The sequence below is a fragment of the Stenella coeruleoalba genome, assembly GCF_951394435.1.
Source record: "Stenella coeruleoalba genome assembly, chromosome: 10".
Classification (NCBI taxonomy): Eukaryota; Metazoa; Chordata; class Mammalia; order Artiodactyla; family Delphinidae; genus Stenella; species Stenella coeruleoalba.
This window is the reverse complement of record NC_137156.1, coordinates 84697514-84712804: the sequence shown is the minus strand read 5'-3', so window position 1 is coordinate 84712804 and position 15291 is coordinate 84697514. Positions and strand designations below refer to the sequence as shown.

At 40.6% G+C, this 15291-nt stretch overlaps 1 long non-coding RNA gene across 1 annotated transcript in view; it reads right to left on the bottom strand.

The window, feature by feature from the left end:
* The window catches only part of LOC307192705, a 796377-nt gene extending 788127 nt beyond the window's left edge, over positions 1–8250 (bottom strand). Inside the window, exon 1 of the long non-coding RNA XR_013830162.1 lies at positions 8007–8250. This is a non-coding gene — a long non-coding RNA (uncharacterized lncRNA). The remainder of the gene's footprint in view (positions 1–8006) is intronic.
* Between the last annotated feature and the right edge of the window lie 7041 nt (positions 8251–15291).

Genomic DNA, 15291 nt, shown 5'->3' with positions numbered 1-15291 from the left:
GTAAGCAAATCTTAAATTTTCCTCAGGATGTACATCCTCCAGGAAACCTTTCCCGGCCACCCAAGGCTAGACGGGATGTCCTGAACTCTCCTACCACATGCACAGGCCTCTATGAGACCAGGCAGCACACTGTGTTTACCAACCTGTCACTCCTGCCCCCACAATGGAGTGAAAAGTCCTTGGGGACACCAACTTCATCTCTTCTAAGGGCACCCAGTACTGGTAGGCACTTGGTAGGTGTTTGGTCGAAGAATGAGCATATCAGCAAATGAATTCTACCTCCTTTATCATAGAGCAGCCAAGTGGAATTTCAGCCCTACATTCCTCTAATATTTTCCAATCATCCTCCATGAAATTTATCTCACTGGAAAGTTATCCCCAAACCTGCTTCCTTCCAAAGAATGGCAGGCACTGGAGCTGGACTACCTGGGTTAGAGTACGAGGCCATCACTCCCTTGATGTAGAGCTAAGGTTTAACCCTCTTGGGTCTGTATCCTTAGCAGTGAAATGGGTTCTAAAACAGCACCTAATCTACACTACAGAGCCGGGAGGTGGTTTAAACATCAAAACACAGGTACTGTGATTAGAATACTGACCGACACAGAGCAAAAACTTAGTATACGCTAAGTACAGTAGTAACAGCAATAGTATTACTAGCTGTAGTTGTAGGTATAGGAGCACTAGTATTAGCAGGAAAAGTACTCCCTGAAAAAACTGAGCATGAGGAATCAAGGAGGAAAGATGAGGACACAGCCTCACTTTTTAAAAGTTTATATGCTATGTGGTGCTTTCCCTGTAAAGGACATAGCTATCTCATCAAAAACGTATCTTCTGGGCTTCCCTGGTGGTGCAGTGGTTGAGAGTCCGCCTGCCGATGCAGGGGACGCACGTTCGTGCCCTGGTCCGAGAAGATCCCACATGCCGCGGAGCTGGGCTCGTGAGGCATGGCCGCTGAGCCTGCGCATCCGGAGCCTGTGCTCCGCAGCGGGACAGGCCACAGCAGTGAGAGTCCCGTGTACCGCAAAACAAAAACAAAAACAAAACAAAACAAAAGTATCTTCTTTAAACATTCCCCCAAACCAGTTACAAAATAATAATTCTTATGTGCCAACGACTATGTTAAACATGTATGTGCGTTACGTAATTTAATCTCCATAACAACGTTTCAAGGTAAGTCCTGTTAACCTCAGTTACAGATGAGGAAGTAAAGATTCAGAGAAGTAACAGTCATCTGCCCAGAACCACACAGCTGGTAAGTTATCACACCAGGAATATGAGTTTGAATTTCTTTATTTACGTGACGGCCTGTCCCTTCCACTAGACTGAAAGCACTATGGGGCAACAGACCACAACTTCTGTTCATTGTTATAGTCACAGCCCATTGCATAATAGCAATAGGGCATTTTGGGATGTGTGGGGGGAAAAAAAAATGAATGAATAAATGGATGAATAAATCCAGAGCCTAAACTCTTAACCAAAGTGTGCCTCTTAGTTATCTGAGATGAATGACATTTTTGTACAACACATTACTAGCAAAATTAGAGGCTGGCCCAGAAATTTTATAATAATGATAATAATAATAATGCTTATTGAGTACCTACTATATTCATTGTTCCTTTGCTAAAGGCCTTGTAAAGGTCTTGCTAATCCTTACAGCAATCCACAAGGTAGATATTATTATCTCTATTTTACCGATATTTGATTACCCAGTTATGCAGGAATTTAAAGCAGGTCTTTTCCTGAAGCCCAAGGCTTTCCACTTTGGGATCTCAACTCTGAAACAGGAACAAAGACAGGTGTGTGCTCTGTTTACTCTCAAAGAGACACACGAGATTCAAGCCAGCCAAACCCCAGTAGTTAAAAGAAGCTTCATAACTCCATTGACTGTGCCCGAGAAGAATCGTCCATGATGCCAGATCACTCTAGGTGGCCTGTGTGTGCAGAACTTTATTTTGTCCCCTACTAGTATATTTCACAGGGTTGAAGGCACACTCAGAGTTGTGGACCTTCTGCTGTCTGCGTCCTTCAGGGAACAGGTATACAGATTTGTACTTTGACTTCTGACCACTAGCAGTGACTTTATTCCAGCACCTGATGCTCAGTTTTAAGTTCCTGTAGCCTCATGCCTCTGCCAAATGTTACACCAAGCAATGGATTTGCTTATACATATCAATAAATTCCTGCAAAACCTTTCCACTTCTCTGCTACTGACCAAACCTGAAGTGCCTTCTCACTTCTGCTACACGCTCCAAATAATACCATCTGATGAATAAAGACAAGAATCAATGAATCCATTCATTCACTTTCTTAACAACTACTCACTGAGTGCCTACTGTGCATCATGCATGGTCATTTTTGTAAAAAGCCAAAGGAGGCACCAAATAAAATCAATGGCAATGACTGCTATTGCTGTTGACTCTCTTCATCCTTCTTTTGCATATTGACAGAATAATGGTCCCCCAAAGATGTCTACATCCAAATCCTCAGAACCTGTGAATATATTACCTAGCCTGAGAAAAGGGACTTTGCAGATGTTAATCACCTTGAGGTGGGGTATGAGCTTGAATCATCCGGAGGAGCCCAACCTAGTCACATGAGTCAACAGAGCCCTTTCCTGCTAAGGCGACAGGCAGAGGAAGATGTGACTATGGAAGAAAAGGCAGAGGGATGCAACATGGCTGGCTTTGACGATGGAAGAAGGGACCATGAGTCAAGGAATGCCAGCGAGAGGCCTCTAGAAGCTGGAAAAGCCAAGGAAACAAATGACCAGCTACAGCCTGCCAACACCTTCATTTTAGCTCAGTGAGACCTAGAATGGTAACATAATAAATTTATATTGTTTGTATGTGATACTTCGTTACAAAAAGCAATAGGAAACTGATACACACAGCAACCGAAAAAGAAACAGCTCTCCTAGGCTTCCAAATAGCAGGGAAACCTGCTGTACAGCACAGGGAGCTCAGCTCAGTGCTCTGTGATGACCTAGATGGGTGGGACGTGGTGGGGGGGGAGGTCCAATAGGGAGGGGATATATGTATACCTATAGATGATCCACTTCATTGTACAGCAGAAACTGACACAACATTGTAAAGTGATTATACTCCAATAAAAAAAATTTTTTTAAGTATATCAAGGGTAAATATCAACTTTTGTGCCTAAAAGCTGTAAAGTACAAGAACGTAATGAATAATAAAATAAATATTAGCACTGGATATACTTGATACCAGCTGCAAAAATTCCTATTGCACGTATCACATTGCAAATCTTCCAAAATCAATACGCAACATTAGTGGATTAAAATGTGCTCTCTCACCAACTGGGTTAGATGGTCATTCCTTATACCCAGTCAGCAGAACTCCAAACTGCTCACCAAAAAGATATGCAGCAATCACTTGATTTTCATTTTTTCACTTCAAATATTTTCATTGGTTACATTCACCTGTAAATCTGTTCTTTCCAAAAAAAAAAAAAAAAAGTGTTTTCCACTCAGATCATTTCATCCACCAGAAGAGGAAAGGAAAAAAGGATTGGAGCTGTGCCAAAGAACAAAAAAGTTAATTTTCTTGCCAGTGGAGGATCTTGTTAAAATGAAACATCTTTCCCATGAAATGGATGCTAACACAACACAACATAATACTAATAAAGCCTTTTCATAATATTTTTCCTAAAGATTACTTGCATTTTAAAAATTGCCTTTTCTATCGCCCCCAAGTGATGCTTAAAAAGATACATCACTTCTGAACAAGTGTTACTTTTTCCTTGCATTTCTGGTTAACTTACATATGCTTTTGTGAAGTTATCTTTCATCAAAAAAACTTACCAAAAGAAAAGATCCTTTAGAGCTAAAAGGAATAATTTGTAGGATTTAAAGAAGGGCTAATGAAGCCCCACATTTTTCCAAGATAACACACATGCATGGCAGACCCATACTTGTGCTTAACAACTGGGGATAAAAAGGACTTGTGTTTAACATTTCACAAACAATATATTCATTTTATGTGTATTTAATACCTGCAATTTTAAACGCAGGCTTCTAAATATTCACTAGTCACTTCATAATGAAAATTGAATGCATCATGCTTTTGGATCTTGGGGGTGGAGGGATGTATAAATTTTTAAGGAAATATGTATCTGCTCTTTCCTCCCTCAAGAAAAAGGAGGGTGGATAAAGAAAGCATTGATGGTGTCAGGGTGTGGAACCGCTGGTGAGCAGGTGTGTGCTGTTGAAGAGGCCTCTGGTGAATTGAAAGCTTTTAAAAGAGATTGATTCTCTTGCCTAACTAGTTATTTCAAACATGCTTTTAAAGGTATTAATTACTTTACGGAAAAGAGTCTCCATTTGCTTCTAAATTGTTTCTTTGGGTGATTCTTTGCTGGCAAAAATGTCTGGGGTAGAAGTTAACAATCTGTCACCATAATTTGCAGTATAACATTTAAATGTTATACTTAAAATTACAGAAAATATTTGTGTCATTCAAATTATATGTAAAATATATTTATAATATATTCAAAATATATTTAAAATTTTATAAAATATTTAAAATTATTTGTTTTATATGAAAAATTATAGATTTATATGTAAAACAGTTACATGTATTATTCTATACATACATAAATATATGTAAATGCTAGATGAACATCTCTTAAAAGAACTTCGGTTTTTGTTTTATTCATACATAGATGCATATTCTACATAAGTCTATGAAAACTTCTACTACTTAGTTTATCTTGCAAGATTCTGTAAATTAAAATAAGACATTAACTGGCATTTTCGCTACCTTCAGTACCTGTCCCCAGTGCTACAAAGTTGTTTATTCAAGGATTTTTCAGTTTAATCTGCTGAAGGTATTTAAGTCTGCATCAAAACAGCATCTTTGGCCCCAAATATTTTAAAATGCATCGAATCTAGTACCACAAGGGTAGACACCACTGTAATTAAGTCCTCAGGAGGTTAAGCATGATTCCATACCTCCTTGTGACTTAACTCTTAGGTTTTAGCAGCCTGGGGCATCCAGGTTCGCATGAAAAATATTTTTGCAGCCCCTCAGGTACATTATATTCTCCAAGTGCAAAAGGAAACTTTCCAGTGACAAGAGGCCATTTTGCCAATTTGCTGCCCAGAACACAGACTAATGAGTCACAGACAGCAGAGAAAAGAAATTTAACACTCCTGGCATTAATGAGTCGGGTAGGGATTAGTCATTTTAAACGATCCTTAGTAATGCCATAAAGCAACAAAATAACACTTTGAAAAAAAAAACCCGCAGGCTCCTTGATGTTTGAGCAACTTTAACCCAGCACCTACCAAAATTTGTAGAAATATATTCCCTATGCCATGATTTCTATACCTTTTTCCACGTAAACATTTTGAAACCAAAAAAGAATACTAAAGAAAGTAACCCTATCAATTGTGTTCACTCCTCTTAGATTTTTAATAATACTAACAGAAATTCACCATCACCTATCCAGAGTCTGAAAAGCTTCACTGCTAATGTGAAATATATAGATAAGTGAAACACGGAAGGAAAAAAATCGACATCAAAAATGCATATTTCATTGGCCCAAAATACATTTCAAGACACTGAATGAATATCTAATTGTTAAAACCAACACAAAAGACTGAAGCTTTCCTCTCAATGTTCCCAACAGGATAATGCAGTGTAACAGTTTATAAACACAAGCCAGGAATTAAAATTTAAAACTACCCCAGGTCAGAAATGAGACCACTTTATAATTAGAGAAAAAACTACTGGTCCCCAGTGGAGATTAAGAAGGAGATGGTTTCTGAAAATGTACATAAGAGCGACAAAAATAAACAACTTCCACAGTCTGGTGGCACAATTCTGTTCCCTTGTGATGGAAACACAAAAAGGAGTCTCTAACAAGCTCCAAAAATATGTGGATGTGTATTTTAAGGAAAATTTAGCTTTCCAGACAACTATGTTTTTCTGCTGGAAATAATTAACTAACATAAAAATGATACACGGGTGTGTGTTAAAAGGACATTTAAGTGAAACAGGTTGAAGGGCTTCATAAATTTACCAAAGATTAAACTAAAGCTGGATGTGTAAGAGGCAGTGATAAAACAATCTGGGGCGGCTCCTTCTTGAAGCAAAGATGGTTTGGGCTTTAGCAGGAGCCAGGCTTGCATAGCTAATCAGTGGCATGACCAGCCCAGACTCCAAAGTAGGAGTCCCGGTCAGCCCCTTGCAATCCATATACGCTCAAAACTCGTTACGTTGGATATGCCTTGTTCTTGACCTAAATGCAATAGAAATTCTTCCTTGGGGTGCATGATATACATGAAAAAGTACAACTTCTTTTTAAAACACCATTAGAATATTTCATTGTGTGTGGACATACACTCTCGTTACTCCTAAATGCTATTCTATTGAGTACAGTTTATATTCACTGGCAAAGCGAAATCTCCAGGGAAGCCAGAGAGGGGAATGCAATTTCTGGTAATAACAGCTCACAACAGTGAATACTATCCACTTATCCCCACAATTTCCAGCTATTTTGGACTCCTTTCTGAATTAACCTTTCATATCAAAAGGAGCAATTCTGCACACAAGAGACTCCGGTACAATTTCATGCATAATTTATTCACTCAGTTCAACATTAAACGCACAGTCCTTGACTTTGTCAAGGTGGATTCTGTTGGCAGACTTCACAAGCAGCAAAACAGGAGAAATGAGATCTACAGCTCAACCTCTTCACCTATGCTGTCTGGTGAGAGATGGGGGGTGGGGACACGGGAAAGAGAAAAAGAAGGCAGGACTGTAACAGGCTGCGTTGTCATCTGGAGAATCACCGGCAAGCACACAGTATTTTCACATCAGTCAGCTCTCAAAGGTTTTGTTTTTTTTTTTAAGTCCAGAAAAATTGAAACAAGTTTGAATTCTATTTCACCCACAGAAGTCTAGGGCAATTTGTTAACCTTCCCGACAATTCTACCATTCAAGGGAAACAATACTTTTGTCCTGAGTTGCTTAGTAGGCCTGTTGGAAGAAATGACTCAAAGCTGTTATTCAAACAAACCCACACATTAGCTTGAGGTCATATTAGGAGGGCTCGTTTTAGAAATTTAAATAACACAGACTTTCCAATGAGATCCCAAATCCCAGATGTGCACGCCCAAACTGGCCTTCGTTTTCTCTCTTCAACTACCCATTTGAACCCTCAAATGAGGGACGCGTGCAACCAGTTGTAAAAACCGAACCCTGATCCTCCATGAAACTGTTCCTTGGCCTTTTTAGTGTCAGCTGACGCTGAGGAGACAGAACATTCATTTGCTTTCCTTGAAAAGGCCCCTTCATTCAGAGCCATCCAACTACCGTCCGGATTAAAACCCACCGACTGCTCTAGTTCCCAGTCTCACGGATGACAAACTATTTTGTTCATCCTGTAACAGAGGGTTTTTCCCTGTCCCATGATTACTGTATTAGGACTTAACACATACCGGCAACTTTGCTATCATTATTGAATTTACTCCAACGAACGTCACCGCGAGATGGTGTTATTAACATCCACGAGTTGCAGAAACAGAAACTGAGGCTGAGATTCCGATCACTATGCGAACCACTTCCCCTGCAGGCCTCCCTTTGCCTCGAAAGGCAAACTGTGAAGCTAAAGCAATGACTGAATTTTAACACTGAAACAAACTAAGCGATTTCCCCAAATACGCTAGACGAAGTGAACTGCTCCCTAACTTCAGCACTTGCCCTTTAAAATGTGACGTCCCAGCAGCCAAGGCCCACTTTCCAAACCTGTGGATAATACGAGGCCTAGGAGTATACGAGACGCCCTTAGAAACTCCACAGAACGCTGGAAATTTTCACGCAGGACACTTGGCAAAAGTCTTTAAATTTCAACGTTCTTAGCCAGCTTCCCCCACAGGCTACTTTGAAGAAGCGCAAAGCACATAAATTGGAACCTTACCAAAACTGAGCCTTACTTTTCTAATTTCCCTTTAAGTTTATTGCGAGACCATGAAAATTAAATACCTCTGGTACCGTCAAAGTAGCTCGCTGAGAGTTTAGCCGTGTTTCTCGGTTACCATTCAGCAGCCTTTTTATTGTCTCGAGATAGTTTCTGTATTGGAACCAAATCACTGAAATCTGTAAAAAATTCTGAGGTGCGGCAGGTTTTCTGTTTATGACCTTTTCCACCCCTGAGATGTTCGTGGATTCGCGTCCCGCCGAGAAGCTTAGAGGCGCCATTTTGCCATGGATTCCACTGACCCGCCTCCCCAAGCCACCCGTGCAATTTGAGATGATTGGCAGGTGGGTGGGAATAGGCGGAGCCACGCCCAACGCTTTCCGCCCAACGCTTTCCACCCAACGTGAGAACGCAGCGGCTGGAGTCCCCGGTATTCCCGCCGCTCATCACCCTTGCTGCGCATGCCCAAGGGAATGTAATTTCCCTGTAATCTCAGATCCCTGGAACAGGACCTCATGCTTCCACGACAGCCAAGCCTCAAAGCTTCTAGAATTCGATTTATTAGCAGCCACACAGAGCTTTATCTCCTGATAGACACTCAGAAGAATGTCCGCTCCTTTGCTTCCCAGCCTCGTGACCTGAGGCACGTGTCTTAACCCTTCTTCACCTCAGTTTCCACATTAGGAAACCAGTGGAATAAAAGCTACTTTAGAGAACTGCTGTAGGAACTTAACCTGAAAATGATTTTAAGTTGCTTAACCCACTGCTTGGTACAAAAGTGTTCAGTGTTCATGGGTGAGATTTATTTGCTCTCCATGCATGATAACAATTTTTAATTTTAACCTTCACAACACATCTGGGAGGTAGTTGTTGTAATATCTGTCATACGCCTGTGGAATCAAAAGCCAGGAGTTAAGTTACATGTGTCAGTCAGTGTTGCTCAGCGGGTAAGTGGGGAGCTGGAATGTGACCATGTAGCTCTTTGACTTCAAGGCCCCAAAAGCTGAAATCACCATACTATGGTGCCACACTAATAAATATTGCTAAAAGGAGCTTTGCAAGAACTGACAAAGTACCAAGGAGGGACTTATAAATGGTCATAAATTTAACTTGCAACTAAATAAATGTAATTTACTACTCTTTATTCTTGCATCATTTTTTGAAGCACCCCATAAAAGGGATGTCCAAAATCAGGCTCCTGGAAGGAGGCTGGTGCTTCACCAAGATCCCCTTTCTCAGCTGGTGCATGTGGCCACCAGCTGCTGGGAGGTCCACTGCAAAGGGCTATTTTGTGGCCTCTGCAAAAGAATCACCTTTGGCAGATGGAAGTCACTTCCCCCGAGACAGAGACTTACAGGAGGTGTTTTAGTCAGGATTCTCTGGAAAAGTAGAACAAATAGGCTGTGTGGTGTATGGAAGAAATTTATTACAAGGCATTGGCTCACACTGTTATAGAGTTAGCAAGTCCAGATCTGGAGTGTGAGCTGGAAGCCTGGAGACCCAGGAGAGCTGATGGTGCACATGAAGTCAAAGGCAGTCTGGTGGAGAATTCCTTCTCGCTTGGGAGTCCTTCAACTGATTGGACAAGGCCCACCCACAGTATGGAGGGCAATCTGCTTTACTCAAAATTCAGGGATTTAAATGTTAATCTCATCCAAAAACATTCTTGACCCATAAAATTAACCACTGCAGGAGGTTACCCCCAGGCCCTCCACTTTCAGATGGCCAGTGAGTGATATAGGATTCAAAGAGCCCAGGTAGGACATCTTTATGGACCAGACTGAGGCTAGATTTTACATGAGATCATATTCTTGCTTGGACTTCCCCCTTCCCTATTCAGCTTCCATCTCTCTCTCACAGGTTTGTCATAAGAAGATGTCCTTCAATAATCACATACAGGGGCTTCCCTGGTGGCACAGTGGTTGAGAGTCCGCCTGCCGATGCAGGGGACACGGGTTCGTGCCCTGGTCCGGGAAGATCCCACATGCCGCGGAGCGGCTAGGCCCGTGAGCCACGGCCGCTGAGCCTGCGCGTCAGGAGCCTGTGCTCCGCAATGGGAGAGGCCACAACAGTGAGAGGCCCGCGTACCGCAAAAAAAAAAAAAAAAAAAAAAAAAAAATCACATACAACATAACCAAATCCCTGTCTCAGGCTTTGCTTCTGGGGAAACCATGCCAAGACAATCCCTATTAGCCCCTGATTAGCTCCTGAATCACTCCACACTTTTTCAGTTTTACTCAACTCCTCTGCTTGCGTTTGTCTCACTCCACGTGTTCTCCTATTATGAATTGCATTATTCTGACTCCACCTTCACCTGTCTGTTTGACAAATTGCCCCTACTCACTCAACCCCTTCACAAAATCTTCATCTCACTGTGGGGCCCCATGAATCCAAACTGAAAACCAGGGCTTAAGGAAATTTCATTTACTTATAAATTTCCATCACAGGTTTTTGGCATGTATTGCAACTGCAGTCATAATGAATGACAGTTACCTGGACCTTTGTTCTACAGCTGTATTTGAGGTCCAGGATGCCAGAATGCCTTTTGGTATAAACTACCTTATGCTAAGACCCTAAGAAGTTTTTAAACTCCCCTTGATTGAGGTTAACAAGAAATTACCACAGATAAGAAACTTACCATATACCCATGATATATTGCCACTCAATAGCAAATTGGATTAGTATTTTAAACTGGCTAACTCATATCCTCTGACCTTTTTTCTCAACTGTAATAACCCTCAATACAGAGTGCCAGGTTATATAATCAAGCATCTTAATATGATAGTCAAATCCCTCCACACTTTGAGCTCCACAACTTTATTAACTTTACCTGACAAACCATCCTTCCACATCAAGATGGTGTCTTAATCTGTTTGGGCTGCTATAACAAAAATAATATAGATTGGGTGGCTTAAACATCGTTTATTTCTTGTAGTTCTGGAGCTGGGAATTCTGAGATCAAGTCACCAGCTGATTCAGTGTCTGGTGAGGACCAGTTTCTGGTTCCCAGGCAGCCATCTCCTCACTGTGTCTTCACATGGTGGAAGGGCTAGAGAGCTCTCTGGGGCACTAATAAGGGCACTAATACCATTCACAAGAGCTCCACCCACATGACCTAATCATCTCCCAAAGACCCCACTTTCAAATACTATCACATTGGGGCTTAGTTTTCAACATATAGAAGCATCATCATCCACCTGACCTAGCTAAAAAGCAGGGTGAAAACTTCAACTTCATCCTCTCCTTCAGCCTCCATGGAGTCACCAAGTCCCTTGAGTGAAGTGCTCTCACATCCTTCCAATCCGTCCCCTCTTGCTCATTCACATCAGAGTCTCCCTTATTCATCCTCTTTCATTTTGACAGTTACAAGCATCTCCTAGCTGGTCTCCCTGCCTCCTGCCTCTCACCTCTGATCATTGTATCCCTGGAGATCATGTTCTCTGAGGTCATTTACAAGACTGAATCCCTCCTATGTATCAGAAGGCTTTTCATGAGTGATCCCAGCATACCTCTCTAGCCTCTCCCTGTTCCCAGAGTCCTCAGCCCCCATACTCTGACCTTCCCATCGTTCCCACACATCCTGCCACCTTCAGGCCCTCCAAGAATCACTCCAGGTCCTTGGTGATTTTACACCAGCTGCTCAATGTGCCCAGAAGGTAACTTGCCTCTTGGCCCACAGTCACCCTCAACAAACTTCTACTCACATCATTCAACTCCCAGTCACATTCTGTCTTCATTTGGGTTCTAAAAGCAGAGCCTGAATTGAGCACTTGTATGCAGGTGATTTACTTGGAAATTATTCACAGAAAGCAGGAGAGCAGAGAGGGAAGACTGAGGAAGCAAAGGAAGCAAGGTTAATTAAGCTGCAGTATCAAGGTGGTTGCTATTGGCAATCTCAGGACTATTGAAAACCACAATGAATCCTTCTTAGAATTGTTCCTTTATTAAAGGTGGGGAGACTGGGGCTTTGATCTACTGGTTTTCCTTTCCCCAACAGTGGGAGGTGGCCACTGGGAACGTTAACTACCTGGGCACTTCTGCACTCTACTTCCAGGTCCTGATGCTTCAGAAAAAAAAAAAAAAAAAAAACCTCAGGCAGCAAAGCTGGCCGGCACAGCTCACACCCTCAATGTGTGGGAACTCTCCACTGCCTGAGCAACGGAATCAGAGGTGGACAGAGGGGATAAAAGGCCCCCAGAGCATCTGCTACATCTTTTTTGCAAAGCTTTCCCCCGCTCCTCCAACGACAGGAATTCTTCAAAAGCCCTCTGTGTTTAGTCCTCACTGCAACACTTCTGGAGTTTATTGTGACTGGTTACTGCTCACTATCTTGCCCCCGTTAGGCTGTGAGCTCCCAGAGGGTATGTTCTCCTAGTAGAGAAGTTGCTCCATTCTAGAATTCCTCAAACATTTGTTAAATGAATCAATAACTAAAGCTTCTCCTAAGCCATTCCATGATCCTAAATGTCTAATTCTACATATTTTGAACACAGATAAAAAGATAAGCTACCACCTCATTAATAGGAAGTTTAAGATCTACAGCCCTGCTGTCAAACTATGACCAAATACTTTAGATTCAATTCAAAATGCTACAGTAAAGTTGTTTTCTTCCGGGCTTTTGTCATTTTAAAAGTAATAAGTAAAAGAGACAGAGAGCAAAATCCTCCAGGCTGAAGAAATTTAAAAATTTTATATAGATACTTTTTAAGTCACTAGTCAATACATCTTTATTATATTTTTAAATGTTGTTGCTATAAACTTAATCAATACCAAGTTGCCTTTAAAATAATTTAAGCAAGTAGCTATATTTTTTTCTATTCCAGGCTCATTCAAATGAACTCGAATGACTTTTTTTTCTGTACCCTTCTCCTCCTGTTTGCTTGATGCGCCCTGACATAAATTCAATACAAATATGGGTGGTTGTTCAGAGGGGCAGCCTAGAAATGTTAATAGGCTGATCACAATAACAGTCTCATCCTAATTCTGGGCAGCTCTCATCCCTAAAAGAATCATGCTCTCAAATTCCTATAAATTTAAAATAGAATTCCAGTGCCTTTGATTGAGCGTGCCAGTTTGCATTATTTTTCCATTTTATAAAACACATGGCTGGGGAAAATGTGCATTGCACCCAAAAATGTTCAATACACAACTCATAAATAATCCTTAAAAGTTGAATTATGATGTTGCTGTTGGCTTTTGGTAAAGTTAAACTTACCATTCAATACCTACTTGCTTAGCACATCCCATGCACTGGCATTGGGCTGGTAGATGTATTTATTATTAGGGACACAGAGCCATCCTGCCATGTCAAGCTCCAAAAGTCCACGGTGTTTTAATAGCTCATCATCAAACTCTCTTGGAACGTCAAGTAGGTTCCACTTAGCAAAGCTAACTGATATCCCACTAACAATGTGGGATACATTACATAACTCATTAATAGGAGGTTTAAGATCTACAGCCCTGCTGTCAAACTATTACATAACTAATACACCTAAAATAATTTTTTTCCCTTCAAAAATGTTTACCATCTGTTAAACCTGATAGCCACTACAATTTTAACCAAACTCTACACTTCGACTTACATTTCAGTTCTCACCTAGTCTTTTTTTTTTCCCGGAAGTATTTTACCCACTTCTGCATACGTATATACATATATATGTATATAGAATATACATATACAAAATATATATGTATGTATAAAATATGCATAACATAAAATTTATAATTTTAGCAATTTTAAGTGCACACTTCAGTGGTATTACGTACATTCACAATGTTGAGCAGTCATCACCTCTATTTCCAGAATTTTTCCATCACCCCAAACAGAAACTCTGTACCCATTAAACAAAAACTATGCATTCCTGTCTCCCCTGGCCCCCGGTAACCTCTGTTCTATATACTTTCTGTGTCTATGGGTTTGCCTATTCCAGGTACCTCAGATAAATGGAATCACACAGTATTTGTCCTTTTGTATCTAGCTTATTTCACTTAGCGTAATGTTTTCAAGGTTTATCTACATTATAGTATGTGACAGAATTGCTTTTGGGGGCTGAATAATATTGCATTTATGCATATGCTATATTTTGTTTATCCATTCATGTGTTGACAGATACTTGGGATGTATCCACCTTTTGGCTATTGGAACTAACACTGCTATGAGCACTGGTGTGTAGGTACCTTTTTGAGTTCCTGCTTTCAAGTCCTTTAGGTATACACCTAGGAGTGTAATTACTGGATCACATGGTACTTCTAGGCTAACCTTTTTGGAACTGCCAAATGTTTTCCATAGCAGCTGCACTATTTTACACTCTTACCATGAATGTTCTTGTTGCTGAGTTGTAGGAGTTCTTTATATAGTCAATATATTAATCCTTTATTAGATATATGATTTGCATATATATTTTGTGGATTGTCTTTTCACTCTCTTGATAATGTCCTTTGATGTTGAAAAGTTTTTAATCATGAAGGCCAACATATCTGTTTTCTTTTGTTGTAAGTGCTTCTGGGGTCACATCCAAGAAGTCATTGCCAAACACAAAGTCATGAAGACTTTCCCCTCTGTTTTCTTCTAAGAGTTTTATAGTTTTGGCTTTTAAATTTAGGTCTTTGATCCATTTTAAGTTAATTCTCGTATATGGTTTAAGGTAAGAGTCCAACACTTCATTCTTTTGCATTTGGATATCATTTTCCCAGCACCATATGAGAAAAGACCATCCTTCGTCACTGAATGACTTTGTATCCTTGTCGAAAATCAATTAACCATATATGTGAGGGGGTCTCTTAAATGTAGTTTCAGTGAGTCAGTTGTGAATAATAACCACTGGAGAGCAATAATTCAATTAATTTCACACTCTGTAAAGAGCAACGATCTTCAACACTGCACAAAATGTGAGATTTTTAGTATAGCATTTTCCAACATTGCTTAGATTCCTTATTTTGAAAAAGTCAGAGACGATATACAAATACAATTATTATGTAGCTCCAGGTCTAAATATTTCATGCCACACACGAGCAAGAAAGGAGCATTTCCTCGCACTTTCACTTCAACGTAAGGACAGGTTTCACTGGATTCACCTGGTGCAGTGATCTCCCTCTCACAATGACTCAGGAATGAAGGTCTCAGTAGGAAGGTCTTTTAACCATACTGGATAATTTCACTAATGAACAAACCTGTTCTAGAATCTGTGGCTAGAAGTTACAAATGGCATTATCTTTCAAAAAGATGGGTCCTCACTTCTGCATTCATTGATAGCTGACTCTATAGCCCAGATGAATCCAATCCATCACTAATTAGCCAAGGGATTCTGTAAACATGCGCAGGTTCAGATTAAGTCATGCAATTCCCTGGAC